The sequence below is a fragment of the Myotis daubentonii genome, chromosome 14 (genome assembly GCF_963259705.1).
Source record: "Myotis daubentonii chromosome 14, mMyoDau2.1, whole genome shotgun sequence".
Classification (NCBI taxonomy): Eukaryota; Metazoa; Chordata; class Mammalia; order Chiroptera; family Vespertilionidae; genus Myotis; species Myotis daubentonii.
The window spans coordinates 13,137,592-13,152,825 of record NC_081853.1 but is presented as its reverse complement, the minus strand read 5'-3'; the positions used below and the strand labels follow the sequence as shown (position 1 = coordinate 13,152,825).

Sequence of the window (15,234 nt, the reverse complement as noted above, 5' to 3'; positions counted from 1 at the left end):
CCTGGATTTACCTACCACTCTCTTATACGAGCTTTGAGCAGTATTGTTCAGTGAACCAAAATAGCCCAAGCACATTTACGGTAATAATACGAGGGCCATAAGTACAGAGTGAGAAATAAGAGTATGTCTATTAAAAGAGGCTTCAAGCAGGTAAACAGTAAAAAATTAAATTAGGAAACACCAAAATATTAACAACTGATCTTAGTTGAATCATTTAAAAATCCCCTTCAGATGCCCATATTTCTTTAAAAAATATCTTGTATATGTCTCAGATTTACATATAGAGTGGATAACATTTCCATTCTATCAGAGAGAGGGGCTGTTCTCAGAACTCTCCTTTTGAACAGCTCAATTTTCCCCTTAATGTCCTACTGCAATTCAGTTTTATTAACTAAATCCGTTATTCCTGTGTGAGACTCTATACACCACAAAATGCTGAAGGTATAACTTCTTCACAGACTGCAGTGTAGTATTTTGTGTTAAGCCATTTGAGGAGAGTGAGGCAAATTATTTAACAGCATCAATGATGGTTAGTATTTAGGATGTGAAGGGCAGTGCCTTTGGTATGTGTTATTTCATCTTGCATTTCATTGAATCCTGACAATAACCCACTTACAAGGCAGGAACTATTGAGCTCCATCTTGCCAGGGAAGAAGGTGAGGTCCCCAGAGGTGCATTCTCCTGTCAGAGATCCCCTGGCGAGGCAGTGGAAGCACCAGTGTTGTTCCCAACAACTGATTTTGCCTGTTAATCCATCCCTGAGGAACTCCAGGGCCACCCGTAGACTGTGCTACACACCCTGCTCCACCCAGCAGGTGCATTTGCCCAAAAGTCCGCTCCTTCTAAAATAATCTTGCTGACTCAGCAAAAACTCTACCAACGAAAATAGTGGGATTTGCTGTTTCAGTGATTGGCCAAATCACTCTAAATCTGACCCAGAGACCCCCACCCTGGCAGCTGGCAGCAGATGGAGAAATTGCCCCATTATCTGAGAGCAAACTTTGCTACAGAAGGAAAACAGTGAGGGGACAATAGCGGAGCTATCTTTCCACCCAGGGGAAGCCTTCCCCTAAATGAGGTTCATTAGCATATAACCAGGCCACAGATATGTTTATGAGGGTCATGGATCTTCCCTTCAGAATCTGGCTGCCAGCACCCTGGTTTTACATCTTGCCACATAGATTTAATTCTCCTTCGTGGAAGAAAACCACATTAAGAAGTCATTTCCTCCCTTGCAGAGGCAGATCTGACACAATTGCTACAGGCGAGTCAAACTGCATTGCCATTTTTCTACTCAAGAACTAATTTTCATTTTGATACCAGCTTCAGATCTGTTATAAATCCATCTAGTAACAATTCAGTCGGATGACAAAGAACAATGCAAAGCTCAGAAAATATGGTCTTCCCTCATCTGGCTCCGCCATCGGAAGACACAGAAATCAAGCATTTAAGTGGCCTCATCAGTGTGGATCATACCAGATGAATCCAAATAATTTAGAGCTGGCAAACGTTAATGACTTTCTAATTATTAGGCGACCGTCTGTTATTGACATATGCCTTACAGATGGCAACGTTGTTCCAACGCTTAGAAGTTGTTTACGGAAAATAGGAAATAAATACAACAAAAACTAGTCATATTTGCAAAGCTCTGTTGTACGTGGTTTTTAAAACTGAGAGGTTTCCCTCCTGAATGCCGCGAGGCAAGCCTGTGGCTTTCTTTAGTTCGTCCACGCTCAGGACTTTGGAGGGTTAGCTGTAGTTTGGTGTGTTTTCCCCGCCCACCTGCTGATGGCCTGAGGGACTGGTCACTTCAGGCCTGCTTGTTTCCTGGTCTCCACACAAAGATCCAACACAGTCATGGCTTCAGTCACAGTGCCAGTGGAAGGACTGGGACTTGGAGAAAGCCTGTGTTTCAGTGGAGTGGACAGAAGGAGGTGCCACAAAGAGCAAAGAGATTGATTTTGATGATGTGGCTGCAATAAACCCAGAACTCTTAGAGCGTCTTCCCTTACACCCGAAGGATAATCTGCCCCGGCAGGTGAATGTAGCGAAACAAACACGCACATCAGTCAATCCACAGTTCCTGCTCCAGAGGAAGGTCTCCGAAGCCGCTCCCCGGTGCCCACTCTCAGTGGTTCACATCCCCACTCAGGAGAATGAATGGAGTGGAGCTGCCCCTGCAAGTCCCCGCAGCAGCGTTCAGTGGCTACCGCCCCCCTAGGAACTCCTGCCCTGCAGGGGCTGAAATGCCATTTACACGGGTCAGCGAGGAGGTCAGTGTGCAAAGGCTGTGAGCTCAGTGCGGAGGAACTCGTGTTGTGAAGGCAATGGGGAGGATAAAGAATGAGCGAGAAGAGAAGGCCCACTCTGAAATGAGAATAAAGCGAGCTCAGGAGTATGACAGCAGCTTTCCAAACGGGGACTTTGCCCAGATGATTAAAGATTTTCGGGCTGCTTTGGGTGGTCAGCCACTTACTCTGCTGATCCTATCGAAGAGCACAGCATATGCGTTTGTGTTAGGAAACACCCGTGGAAGAAACAAGGATTGGCCAAGAAAGACATGGATGTGATTTCAGTTTCTAGCAAGTGTCTCCCCTTTTACATGAGCCCAAGTTAGAAGTGGACTTAACAAAGGGTCTGGAGATCCCAACGTTCTGCTTTGACTTTGCACTTGATGAAACGGCTTCAAATGAAGTCATCTGTAGGGTCATAGCAAGGCCCCTGGTACACACGATTCCCCAAGGGGGGGACGCAGCAAGACCCATCCTCTGGGCGGAGGCCTTTCTGGGGAAGCTCAGATGCTCCTTGGGGATGTCCTGGCTCTGAGGAGAGGGAGGAGCCTTTAGTCTGACTCTGGCTGTGGCCTGCCACCCACGCCCTTGGTCTGGGCACTAACGTGTCTTGTACTTTAAAAAAGTTTCTGGAACCTCCTCCTTCCTTGCTGTTTTTTTGAGGTCCAAGAGGATCCCTGCTGTTTTGTGTTTATACGTTGTGTCTAACAACAAAGCAAGAGGAAAAAAGAACACCATGCTCAACCCTGGCTGCTCACGGGAATCACGGGAAGAACTTTAAAAACTGCTGATGCAGGCTCCTCCCCAGGGATTCCCATTTAATTGGTCTGGTGGCAGCCTGGGTTTGGGAATTGTTTTCAAATTTCTCAGGCAATGCTAAGATGCACTTAACTGTTCGTCTGTGTATGTAGATAGAGCCGTGCTCATAAGGAACTGAAGCATGTGTCTTTAGCCTCCTGCTGGCAGCCCTGCCAACAGGTTTGAGGCTGTCCATTGCAGACTCGCTGCAGCCTGCTTTGTCCTGCACGCGCCCTGTGAGAGGAGAGCCTGGGCCACAGGCCATGCCAGCAGTCCCGGGACACTGATCTAGCTCAGAAGCCTTGGAATGGAGTTTTGGTCTCTGCAGGAAAAGGGACCCTGGGAAAGGTCCTGGAAGAGCCACCCAGGTGACTTGGAAATGAACATGCTGTGGTTTGGAGTCGAATTCTGCTTTCCTGAGGCAACCACAGAGCCTGGTGGCCGGAAGCCATTGCCTGGCTCACTGGGATAGGCACTATGATCCTAAGCAATGGCTTATGGAAAGGCACTGTTTGCCTTGGGCAAGCTCTAATGAAGGGGCTTCCCTCCTATGAATCTTCTAGATTACCTTTAGCTGTCTGCGGGGACAGGTGGTGACCATGGATTAATACACCAGATATTTGTTCTGTCCCTGCCCTTAAGCACTGAGCCAGCCAGACCCCTTTACTGTCCTCATGGGGCACCCAGGTAAAGAGGGGAGACACCGAATGGTTAATTGTGAGTGAGATGGACATTGCCAAGTGGAAACATGCTGGGAGGGGGAGAGTCAACTTAGTTTCACAAAGAAATCGTGTTAGAATGAAGAGTGATGGGGTGACGGGGTGATCTGAGGAGCCTCCAGCATTGGGGTTATTCCCAAACCTGCCCAGCTGTGAACCTTAGAAAAGACAGAGGAAAATGTCCAAAGGATGATCAAATTCAAGGCTACCACTTGGTCCATTCCAGGCCTTATTATTGCATGACATTCAGAGTAAACCGTCAGCCCTGTTTAAAAGCCATAGTTTATCGGTTCTAAGATATACTGCTTTTCACATTTTAACATCTCTGAAATCAAAGCATGTCCTAAAACTGATGGGGTGTCATAATTTACTTTTTCTTTCTTAGTAGCACTTAGAATAGCAACCCTTCCTCCAGGTGGGGGTATTCAGTGCGCTGTGGTATCCGTCTCTCCCCGCTGCGGTTCCGTCACACAGTTAAGCTGTGAAAATGCTCAGTGGCCACGGCCCACGTGATACAGATTCAATCCTTTCCCTGTGCAACAGCAGCTGAAACTGTTCTCACAGATACTCGATTCACGTGCCAACTTTACAAAGTTTGCAAAAACTTGTACCCAAGACTTTATTCACCTTCAACAGAATAAAGTCTGTGATGGCTGCTCAAAGGGAATTCTATTTCTAGACAGCTCTGAGAAGAGATTTTTTTTTTAAGTACCTGCAGTCACCCTACTTTATCTGCCTGAAAGAATTTTCGGGGGAGGAGGTGTTGACGGGACTTCTGATTGCAGTGCTGATGTATGGACACTGTGCCTTTCTGTGCACAGAGGCTGTAATTGTGAGACATGTGGGTCATAATTGATTCCCGGGTGTAATGCTCAGAGTGCCTTTGCTATTGGCATTATAATAGCTGGGTCATGGAGTACAGGCGAGGAGTGATTCATGGTGACTTAAATACTTTTCAGAATTTGGGAGTAATCTGTAGTAAAATGCCAAACTATCTTCAAAGGTGTGGGTGGGAGGGACTATTTAAGCCACTTCTTCAAGAAGCAAGTGGCTGAATATATACTTACATCTCTCACTGTTATTAGTTTTGCAAAACAATACAAGGAGCAGAGAGCTTAAATAAACCATGTCTTATGGGTCTGTGGTTCCTACTAAGTATGGCAAGGGAAATACTTCAATGAATGGGGAAATGAATACTTTGAGTTTTAGACCTAATTCTCTGTTACTACCTTCTATTTGGTCTGCAAGCACTTACTGAGCACAGGATATATTCCAGGCACTGGTCTAGGTCTTATGAAAGCTCTAAAAATAAGTAAGCCAAAAATTGTTGCTTTCTGGGGTCTCACCACCCAAAAGGGAAGACAGATTCATACATACATAATTTAATACAAGTTGGTCTGGTGTAAGTATTAAGCTATAATTTCCTTCATAGTGTCCTCAGAATACCTCAGAGTCATTCTCGCTGGGATCGGGGTCCAGAGCTGACTTTAAAAAGTCAGGATGCGCACTGTGATTTTAAGGAAGGGTTCTCATGGCCATGGGTGCTAAGTGTGTGCCATCCCTCCTGCCCCTGTGCCCATGGCAGCTTCACCCACTACTGGCACTGCTCTCCCTCATGATCCTGACAGGGAGTTCCAGCAACGCCTGATCACCCATGAGAGTCGTCAAGAGAGCTGAAGTTCCTTTGCCTTTTTGAGAAATCTTAACATTCCAGTGTTTCAAGATGAAACACACGTCCCAGGCCCCCAAAGGTGTCCTCCAGTCTACAATGAAAGCTGCAAACAGCTCTGAAGCCTGGTGCGAAAGTTGCTCCCTTTTCCATCATCTTTCAGTTCTTCTGATTAATCAAAAAGTCCCAACCTAGCTGGGTTGGCTCAGTGGATAGAGCATCGGCCTGTGAACTGAAGGGTTCCGGGGTCAATTCTGGTCAAGGGCACATGCCCAGGTTGTGGGCTCGATCCCCAGTGGGGGCATGCAGGAGGCAGCTGATCAATGATTCTCTCTCATCATTGGTGGTTTTATCTCTCCCTTCCTCCCTGAATCAATATATATATAAAAGAGAGTCTCAGTTGATACTAGCATGGCCTTAATGTGGTGTCCACATGACCTCTCACACAAGGGTGGAGCCACCCAGACTCTAGCTAGAAGAAAATAAGAGATTTCTGTCTAGACCATGTTTATTTATTTTTTAAAAAATATATTTTATTGATTTTTCACAGAGAAGAAGGGAGAGGGATAGAGAGTTAGAAACATCGATGAGAGAGAAACATCGATCAGCTGCCTCCTGCATACCCCCAACTGGGGATGTGCCCGCAACCAAGGCACATGCCCTTGGCCAGAATCAAACCCGGGACCCTTGAGTCCGCAGGCCAATGCTCTATCCACCGAGCCAAACCAGTCAGGGGATCTAGACCATGTTTATTTTTAGTGTTATCTCCCATTTATGATATCATCTCAAATTTCCTTGTAAATTTAACTTAAAAATAAGAATTGATTAAAAAAACATTAAGTAAAACAATGTGGGAAATTGGCATTAAACATGGCATTAATGACCACATATTAATACACCAGATATTTGTTCTGTCCCTGCCATGCTAGGGGAGGCCCCGCCCTAAAGCGCTGAACCAGACAGACCCCCTTTACTGTCCTCATGGGGCACCCAGGTAGGGAAGGGAGACACCAAATGGTTAATTATGAGTGAGATGGGCATTGCTAAACAGAAAGATGCTGGGAGGGGGCTAACCTAGTTTGAAAGCTTTTGAGAGTCAAGTTAGGAGGCTCCAGAGGTGGGAAGGGCAGCTGAGCGAGGTGGGTGTGCTTGTTCTGACTGGGCTGACCTGTAGGAAGCTTCCAATTTTGGGGGCAGATCTTGGACATCAGAATAATGTCATATTGTGAGAGCGCTAAAGAAAGCAGAGCACTGTGGTCTGCGGGGGTGGCGAACTTGGGGTGGGGTGTGGAGAAAGGCCTCACTGAGGGTGACTTTAAGCTGAGAAGTAAACAATTAGAAATCTGTTGAGCAATGAGCTGGGAGAAGGGAGCTCGGTGGTGGAGAACCTGGCGAGAAGAGTGAGGGAACAGCATCTGCAGCCCGTGGGGGTGGCTAAATATTTGGATTTTACCTTTGGTGCGAAAAAGATATTAAAGGGGTAGAAGCAGAGGAGTGAAGGACTGAGAATAGTTTTCCTAAAAGGTGGCCTGGCTGGAGAAGGAATTAGAGGGAGACAGTGGCAGCCAGACAAGAAGTGACAGGAGCTGGGTGGTAGGGGCGAGGACGGGCAGGAGGGACGAGGGAGTGCTCTGTTGCCCTGTAAACCTGTGTGGTGTTGAGTCAGCGGCAACATGCGCAGTTCCTTTGTGGGAACTGCCTTCCTGGCTCTTTGTGTAGCACACACGGCTCCCCTGCTCAAGGCTGCTCAGAGCTAGTGCAAAGTCTGTGCCTCCCTTCCGTCCTGTGCTTCTCACAGTCCCAAGTCCCGGTAGCCTTCCCGGACCATTTGCTAGTAGATTGGTGGCGAGAAATATGCCATGATTTTGGAGGCTGTCTCTCGCTCACACACACGCACAGCATCCATTTTGCATGAGTTTCCTCCCTAGAACCAAACTTTTCTCCAACTGCCGGTTATTGAGCAGACAGTCACCCACGCTGGGCTTTCCTGGGGTCCTAATCAATCACCTCATGCTCTCACTTGATACCAAAAAAAAAAAAAAAAAAGGTATTGTGCTGCCACTTGGCTTCCTTAGAACCCTGAGGTTATTCAACTATTTCTTTGTGCAAAAATATGTTAATGGCTTTTCTTCTAACTCTCTGTGTGCGGGATCTTATGAACTGGAACCCCAAGCTGATTGCTAGATGGTGAGACCTTTAAGTGCAATCACATTCCCTCTGGTCTCTGTGAAGGCTCCCAAGCCCAGGTCTTTGTCCTTTGTCCAGAGGAGCTCAGGTAATCAACACGGCATTCATCCTCTGATGAGTTGCCAAAGCTCTGGCTTCAGCCTAACTTGCTTGAGTAAAAGCAAACGTTTCTTTAGCGCTGCCAGTGGGGCCCAAATGCTGAAATAAGCTCTTATATTAATTAATGACAGCCTACTTTCAAGGAGCATAGAGTGTTGATGTTTAAGAATTTGTAACCCCCCAAAGTATTTATTAACGAGAAAATCACAGCCCTGGAAAATAATTATGCCAAACCACTGTACTATAACAGAACCCAATTGCTTATCCAATTATACATTAAAGTATCACATTGTCAAGCCGATTGCCAAAGCAGCAAATGAGACTTCGCCCTCATCACAGTTTGGACCAGATATTTCTCAGTCGACTGTACTGAGAAAGGTCTTCAGAGCATCCTATACTGTGTAACCTATAAAACCTGTGCAAACCAAGGCGGGCAACTCATGCCTGCCATCAGAAAATCACTTTAATTGGTTGGATATTAACATTTGCAGGTTTCCATCGGAAGCTTGCTAAGAGCAGCTCAGAAAAGGGCAACCCTGGCTTCTGGTCCTACGCAGAGTTGATTTTGATTTAAACATCAAATGAGTCCCCTCCTGTCAGGGGAGCCAGCAGGGAGGCTAACTTGAAATCTGAGGTTAAAGAAAGGCCTGCTGCACTGCCTCCTGGCGGCCACCATGCAGAGCTTTCTTACAAGACATCAGGTGGTTAAGGAGCAGGACTTGGAAGCTAGACTATGGCTGGGGAGAATGTGGGGGACAACATGGGAGTCAGTGCACTTGAGAACTGTCTGCACAGAGTGCAGTGCCATCTGGAGTTATTCCTAAGACACTCCACGGCTGCCATTCCCTTCAGGGCTTACTCCAGTGAGCCTCCTGTTTGCGAGGGATGAGACTAAGCTGCCTAATCCCTGTGCTCAGCATTTCAGAGGGAAAGCCCTTTACAGCAAGAGCCTGACCACTGCTGTAGCCATCAGCTGCATAAACCCAGGAGCTCATTCTCCTCAAATTATAATAAGCCCCCAACAATAGTTAATTGGGCAAAGAGCCTCCTTCCTGCCTAGCTCCGATGCTCACAGTAGAAATCACCAAATCACAGAACTGTCCATCTTCCTATCCCCGCTGCTCGCTGTGCCTGACCCCTGGGAGCAGAATTCCCAGCAGCACTTTCCCTCCCGACTCACTTCACCCCGTTTTCCAGGTGAAAATCTGAGCCTCAGGAACTCACATCCCAAGGCTAATTAGGAACAGTATTTGTTGGGATTAGACATATCGTTTGCTGGACCCGCTCTGTGCATTCTTGGGAACGTCATTTGGTTGACATTTTAGAAAGCGTAGTTGACAAAGCAGCACAGAGCAGAAAAGCTAAGTTGCAAACAGAGATCAGCCTCCACCAGGGGCAGGGCCTGGCGGTCACTCCTCTGCGAAGGCAACTCCAGGTCAGGGCAGTTTTCAGGAAGCAGCGCCTTGACCAGCACCTGCCCAGGCCCCAGGCTCCAGGTTCCAGTTCCAGCCTCCCTGACCCTTCCCCGCTTTCAATGGGTAAGAAGTTGGTGAAGCGTCAGGAACTAGAGATTTCTACCAGTTTGATTTCCTCAGGCCTCCCGTTTCTGCAAACATGCTCACTGAGAAATGAAAGCCTTTCTAAAAGGAAGGGCTGTGACGCAGCAAACTTCGGGGAGGGAAACACTGGTTCCAAAAGCAATTTTCTTGGCCAGTCGCATTGCGTGAGCCTTTCGCTGTGTTTGGGATATCGGTGCTTGAGCAAGTGTTGCCCTGACTGCTGGAGTGATGTCAGAATGAGGAAAGGGAAGCGGCGAAGGGCCAGCTTCTGGTCTCATTTCCATCTTCTACACATTTGTTTCATATGCACTATGGCTTCTTTTTTTCAAAGGCACTAAGAGAACCTTGAGAAGCAGGATCCGGGCGCTACAGCAATTCCTCAGGACGGTGGAATGTCTGCACTGCACAAAGGTAAGCCAACACAGAACATGCAACCAAAACTACGCCACCACAAACAGCCTCAGACTCCTGCTCAACACCATGTTGCAGGCAGCAAGGCTGAGCCCTGCAGACAGACCCACCGGGAGAAGCTGAATCAGGTTGGGGGCATGTACAGCACAGGTCCCCCAAGCATCGGAAGCTGGTTTCTCTAGAGAACTCGCTCAGTTGTTCAGCAAATAGTGCCGTGTCTACCAGGCGCTAGCGCCGTGTATTGCACCTGCACCGCGCAGTGGGGAGCAAGCTGGACACGGCCTGGTGCCCCTCCAGAGGCTTCCCTTCTAGGCAAGAGAGCAGGCAATTTGCAAGTAATCGAATCCATTGCCACCATGAGAGAGAACAATGAAGAGAACCAATGAGACAGCGTGGTCAGGGAAGACTGCTCGGAGGAGGTGGCGGTTGGCTGAGAGGGATCAGAGGAAGGACGGTATCTGCGAGGTCATGAGCTGCCTGCCGAGCAGGGGCTGGAGCAGAGAGAGGCAGTGCCCAAAGAGAGGGCAAGAGATGAACAGAGATGAGGCGAACCTCCCTTCCTCGGCACTGGAGGCTGGAAGAGAATGGGGGTCAGTGACTCATTTGGTCGCATCACCCTCGTTAAGCACCTACTTTTCTAGGCTCAGAAAAATGATAACCCGTGGAGACACAGTATGTCCAGGTGCTCGAGGTGAAGGTAGAGAGGCAGCCAGAACAGCTGGCGCAGCGTGGCTCTGCGCCTGGGCCTCTCCCTCACCTCAACAGCAGCTCCACAGAAAAGCAGGGGAGCGGCAAGCTATCTGCACAGGTGGTGGCCACAGTGAGCAGGCTGACCTCGCAAACTCCTTTCCAATGTTCCCCATATGTTTGGCAGGGCTACATGAGCTGCCCTAGCACCCTCCGGCCAGGTGCCTAGCACCGGCACCACGTATTGGCAGATGAAAAACGACCAATGTGAAATCTCTATTCCACTCCTCTGATGCTCATGATTTCTTCTTTCTATACGACTCCTTCTGCCTCGGTTACAAAACTGCCCCCTCACAAACACATTCACTTCGCAGGGAGCTGTTCCCATGCCCTTAAAAGAACTTGGTCCACGTGAGCTGACAAACAAATTAGGAGCCAACCTTCCCAAACGCCTCTCTCTATTTCACTTACAAACCTTCTTTAATGAAGACATAAAGCCTGGATGTGGCTGAAACGCTAAGCTCACCATGTGTGGCGGCAGATCTTTGTCACACGGGATCTCAAACATCTTTTTATTTTTTAAGCCAGAATATTGAATGGAAAGAAACTGAGGCTTCCTTATTGCTGGCTCAATTTTAAAAACCCTAGAAGTGACCATAACCCAGAAATCAGCACAGACAACAGAGATATGAGGCGACTGCAAACTCACTTCTTCACCATGGGGGAAAAGTTAAAGTGCATTGCCAGGCTTGTGACCATTTCAAAGCACCAGGCCCGAAAAGAGATGCCCTCCCTCTTTCTGCCTCCTACTGTGCATCTAACCTCCCAATTATTTATTACCAAGAGGCACAGTAGACAGAGCCAAGCCTGGGACTTATATTTATACCTATAAATATACACACATAATAAATAATATGCATAATATAAATATGAATATATAAAATAGGGATATATACAAATAGAAATAATATGTTATATAAATAAATATATATATATATCTCCTAGGCTTGGATTATGTATGTGTGTGTATGTATATATATACATACATATATACATGTATACATATATACATATATATGGCTTGAATTTTAAATATTAGTATCTTTGATATTCTCATTAAAGCTGAAAATATTAATGTTGAGAGTTATACCTATATGAATTAAACACCCACAAAAATCTTTTTTAAGTGTCCTGATCCTTTAATTAATCTTACCTCAGTGCCACCAAAGGGTTTAAAGAAGTTTATTTGGTTGATTTGAAAAGATAAAAGATCAAAATGCTTTAAAATAGTTTCTTATAATTTCAGGTATCGCTTTAAAGGCCCCAAAACAAATATTTTTGTAAATGCTCATTCCTAGACTTAGTATCTGATGCAGATCTGTAACGCTCTCCAGTCTGAGCACCCCCGGGGCGTCCCTCCTCCCATACTGCCTCTGCGGCACACGTGTGCCCTGGCTTGAAAGCTCCAGGGGCGAGGGTCTGATTTGCAGATGCTCGTTAGTCATTAAACATCACTGCAATGGCTATGTAACGGCAGGCCTCAGATGAAACAAACATCTCTGGGCAACATGTAGGATCACCACATAGGATGATTGCAATTTCCCTCCCTGTGGAAATCCCGCTTCCACTGCAGACCCTCCATAGGATTACTGCACAGTAGCATTTGCATGTGAAAGCACTGACGTTATTAATTGGATTCCAGATGTCTGAAATTGATTTATCCCTCCACTGAATGCCCCCCCCCCCCCAGGATCTATTTGGGTATAACACTTCACACAGGATGCTGCTCTTAATTAAAACTGCTCTGCCTTAAGAGCTCTATGTCTGTGAGACAGTCATCCAAACATGCTTCTCTCCATAAATTTGCTCTCGTGTCCTAGTTCCGAAGCAAAAGTAATACTTGCTGGATTTTAATAAACACGTCTGCAGTAGTAATATAAATTTCACATGCTTTCTACATTTTATAGCTTCTTTCAGTCCTCTTGTGTATGCGCCAATTCCTACACCGAGACTGTATTCCAGGGCTCCGAAGCCCTAGCTCCATTTCTGCTGCCCACCATTTGGGGACAACAGACAGTTTGCTGATTGATATTTAGGTAGGAAACAGAGTGTTGGAAAAAGCCATTAATTCCCAAGCTATCTGCTCCTCTAGCTCTTTAATTTTTGATTTTGGCAATAATTGACTCCAATTGGCTTACTAGCCAATTTATCAGTCCAAGATCTGCGAGTGTTCCTAATTAGTTGTTCAGACTGTGTCAATCAGATGCCAAAATAAAAAATTTTAAAAACCAGACAAACTAATTTTTTTGGCACCCCAAAGGCAAAACCAACCACTGATTGTCCTTTCACTTTGCAAATGGTTATTTGGGCCTCGGGTGGAGAGAGAGCTTGTCTACTGATAAAAGGAGTCAGGTTTAGGCAAGCAGCAGCGAAAGCATGAGAAACAAATGCTGCTCTATGGGAAACAGGCCGCAGGGGCAAGGCTTTCAGTCCAATGGCAGGGACCCTTCTGCTTCAGGGAAGTGAAACAGGGAAGGATGGGAGCCCGAGAATAATGACAGCATAATCGTATTATTGTTCTAATACTACTGTTATTCTTATGGATTCCTATTACGTGCTCGCTAATTGCCAGGCTCTGGAACAGAAATGATCTCACTTAACCCTCCTAAGAGCCCTTGGTGCTGCCATCTCCCTTTTCGGCGAGGCAGGTAAGGCTCGGAGATGTGATCTTATCTTACAGCTGGCGGATGGTGGGCCTCCCTCAACCTTCCTTCTCTGTCTCATGGACAGTATTGAACATCTGCTGAGCGATGGAGACGAAGATGAAGTCTCGGAATCAGAGCACTTTTGCACATGGGCTCTCATTGGATTGACTTTGAGCAGGCAGGAGGCACAATGCTGTTGTCCCCATTTTGCAGAGAAGGAAACGACGGCCCAGGAAGGTCAAGTGAATAGTTTGAGCCATCCAGTCTTGCTTCTCTACTAAAAAGGACCCTCAATTTAAAAATAGGGGTGGCCTGCATCTAGTTCACAACTGACTTTATACGACCAGAACTAGGCACACAGTAGGTGTTCACTAAATACTTCTTGTCCAGATAAACACCCAGATCAGATATTCAGAAGGCCAACACAGTTATGGCCATCCTTAGCCTCAAAGAAGAGTTTGTTCTCAAAACGATTGTTATAACACTAATGCAAGAGCAGAGACATATGCTGTAAGAGAGATACAGAACAAAATGGCATCTCATCAACCTGAAATTCAACTATATCTACTTAATACATTTTTGTAATATAGTAAACTTATAAAGAATCTGAGTAGAAGCCAAACTTTGAGTGTCCCTGGTCTCAGCCCATGGACCCCAATGGTACTCCCCTCTTTCAAGGATAATTGGAGAGAAAACCAAATAGCAAACAAAGGACAAATGAAGGTATGTTTGAGGTCAGCATCCTACCCTTATTTGTGACCCATCACTAATGGCAATTTTATTGTTTCAGAGGTTGGATAATCACCAAGAAAGATGACCTCTGCTTGTCCCAGAGCTAATCATCCTTCGAAAGAGGAACTTGAGAGAAAATGGAAACAACAGTTTGGGGCACAGGCTGTGGTGAGCAGTGAGCACCCCTGGCCGCCTCCCCTTCCCGAGCTGGCCCTGCTGCGATGCTACAGACCTCCACTGGGTGCGGTGGGCACCTGCACGTCCCACAGATTTCCTTCTCAGTGTGGACACTCTTCTGTGTGGCTCCCTAATTGTACATGTGCAGTGTCTGCAGCAAATGGAGTTCCTGGGCCTCTGCTCGCCGTGGATCACATGTTTAATCAGTATATATAATTACCTACCACAGGCTGCCAGGCCAGATTTTCTGAGCATTATTTTGATTAACTTAAGCTCGATAATTATGTTTCAGAGACCACAGCAGTACACATGGAATTTGCAGATTATGCCGCCAGCTTACTTGATTCCAATAACATGTTTTCTCTGACAGTGGGTTAGTTCTGATTTTTTTAAATGGCCATCTGATAATTATTTAGGTTTCAAAGTTTCTACTCAAACAAAATCATCCTGCTATTTAAGACAGTTTCTCACATAATGAACAGCCTAGACTGAAATAGTAGGCTTCCATGTATTTTCACAGGCACAAGTCTGTTTTTACTACTATACGCCCTGCCGGGTGGCAGGCTCGGACACATCACACAGACTTTCGGAGCGGGGCCTCTGTAAAATGGGGTAGAGGACCTCATGCTGTATGAGTCTCCTGGGGCGGCCATAACAAAGTACCGCAGACCTGGTGGCTTAAACATGGAAACTGCTCATCTCATAGCTCCCCAGGCCAGAATTCTGAGATCAGGCGTGGACGGGACTGGTTCCTTCTGAGGGAGCGTCCGCTCAGTGCCTCTCCTAGATTGCGGTGGTCAGCTGGCAGGTCTGGCATTGCTTCACTGCTAGCCCATCACCCACATTTCTGCCTTATCTCCCCATGGCGTCTTCACATCGCTGTCTCTGTGTCCACATTTCCTTTTGTGCAAGAATACCAGTCTTTCTGGATGAGGGCCCACTCTGATGACCTTATTTTCACCCGATTACCTCTATAAAGACCCTATTCACAAACAAGGTTACATTTCGAGGTACTGGGAGTTAGGGCTTCAACATATCTTTTTTGGGGGTGGGGGGGGCGTATACAATTCAGTCCATAACGCATACGTATGCCTACTACATAGAGTGATAATCCACACGAGGGCCTCGGCAGTGTCTGGCACACAGCATGCTCAGCAACTTAGTTATCATTCGTGTGGCATGTCTCATGCCCCAACTCTC

At 46.6% G+C, this 15,234-nt stretch overlaps 1 protein-coding gene across 2 annotated transcripts in view; it reads right to left on the bottom strand.

Annotated features, from left to right (window-relative positions):
• FHIT (fragile histidine triad diadenosine triphosphatase) overlaps nucleotides 1-15,234 on the bottom strand; it is a 1,351,032-nt gene that overhangs the window by 25,981 nt on the left and 1,309,817 nt on the right. The gene's annotated exons all lie outside the window — the stretch shown is intronic.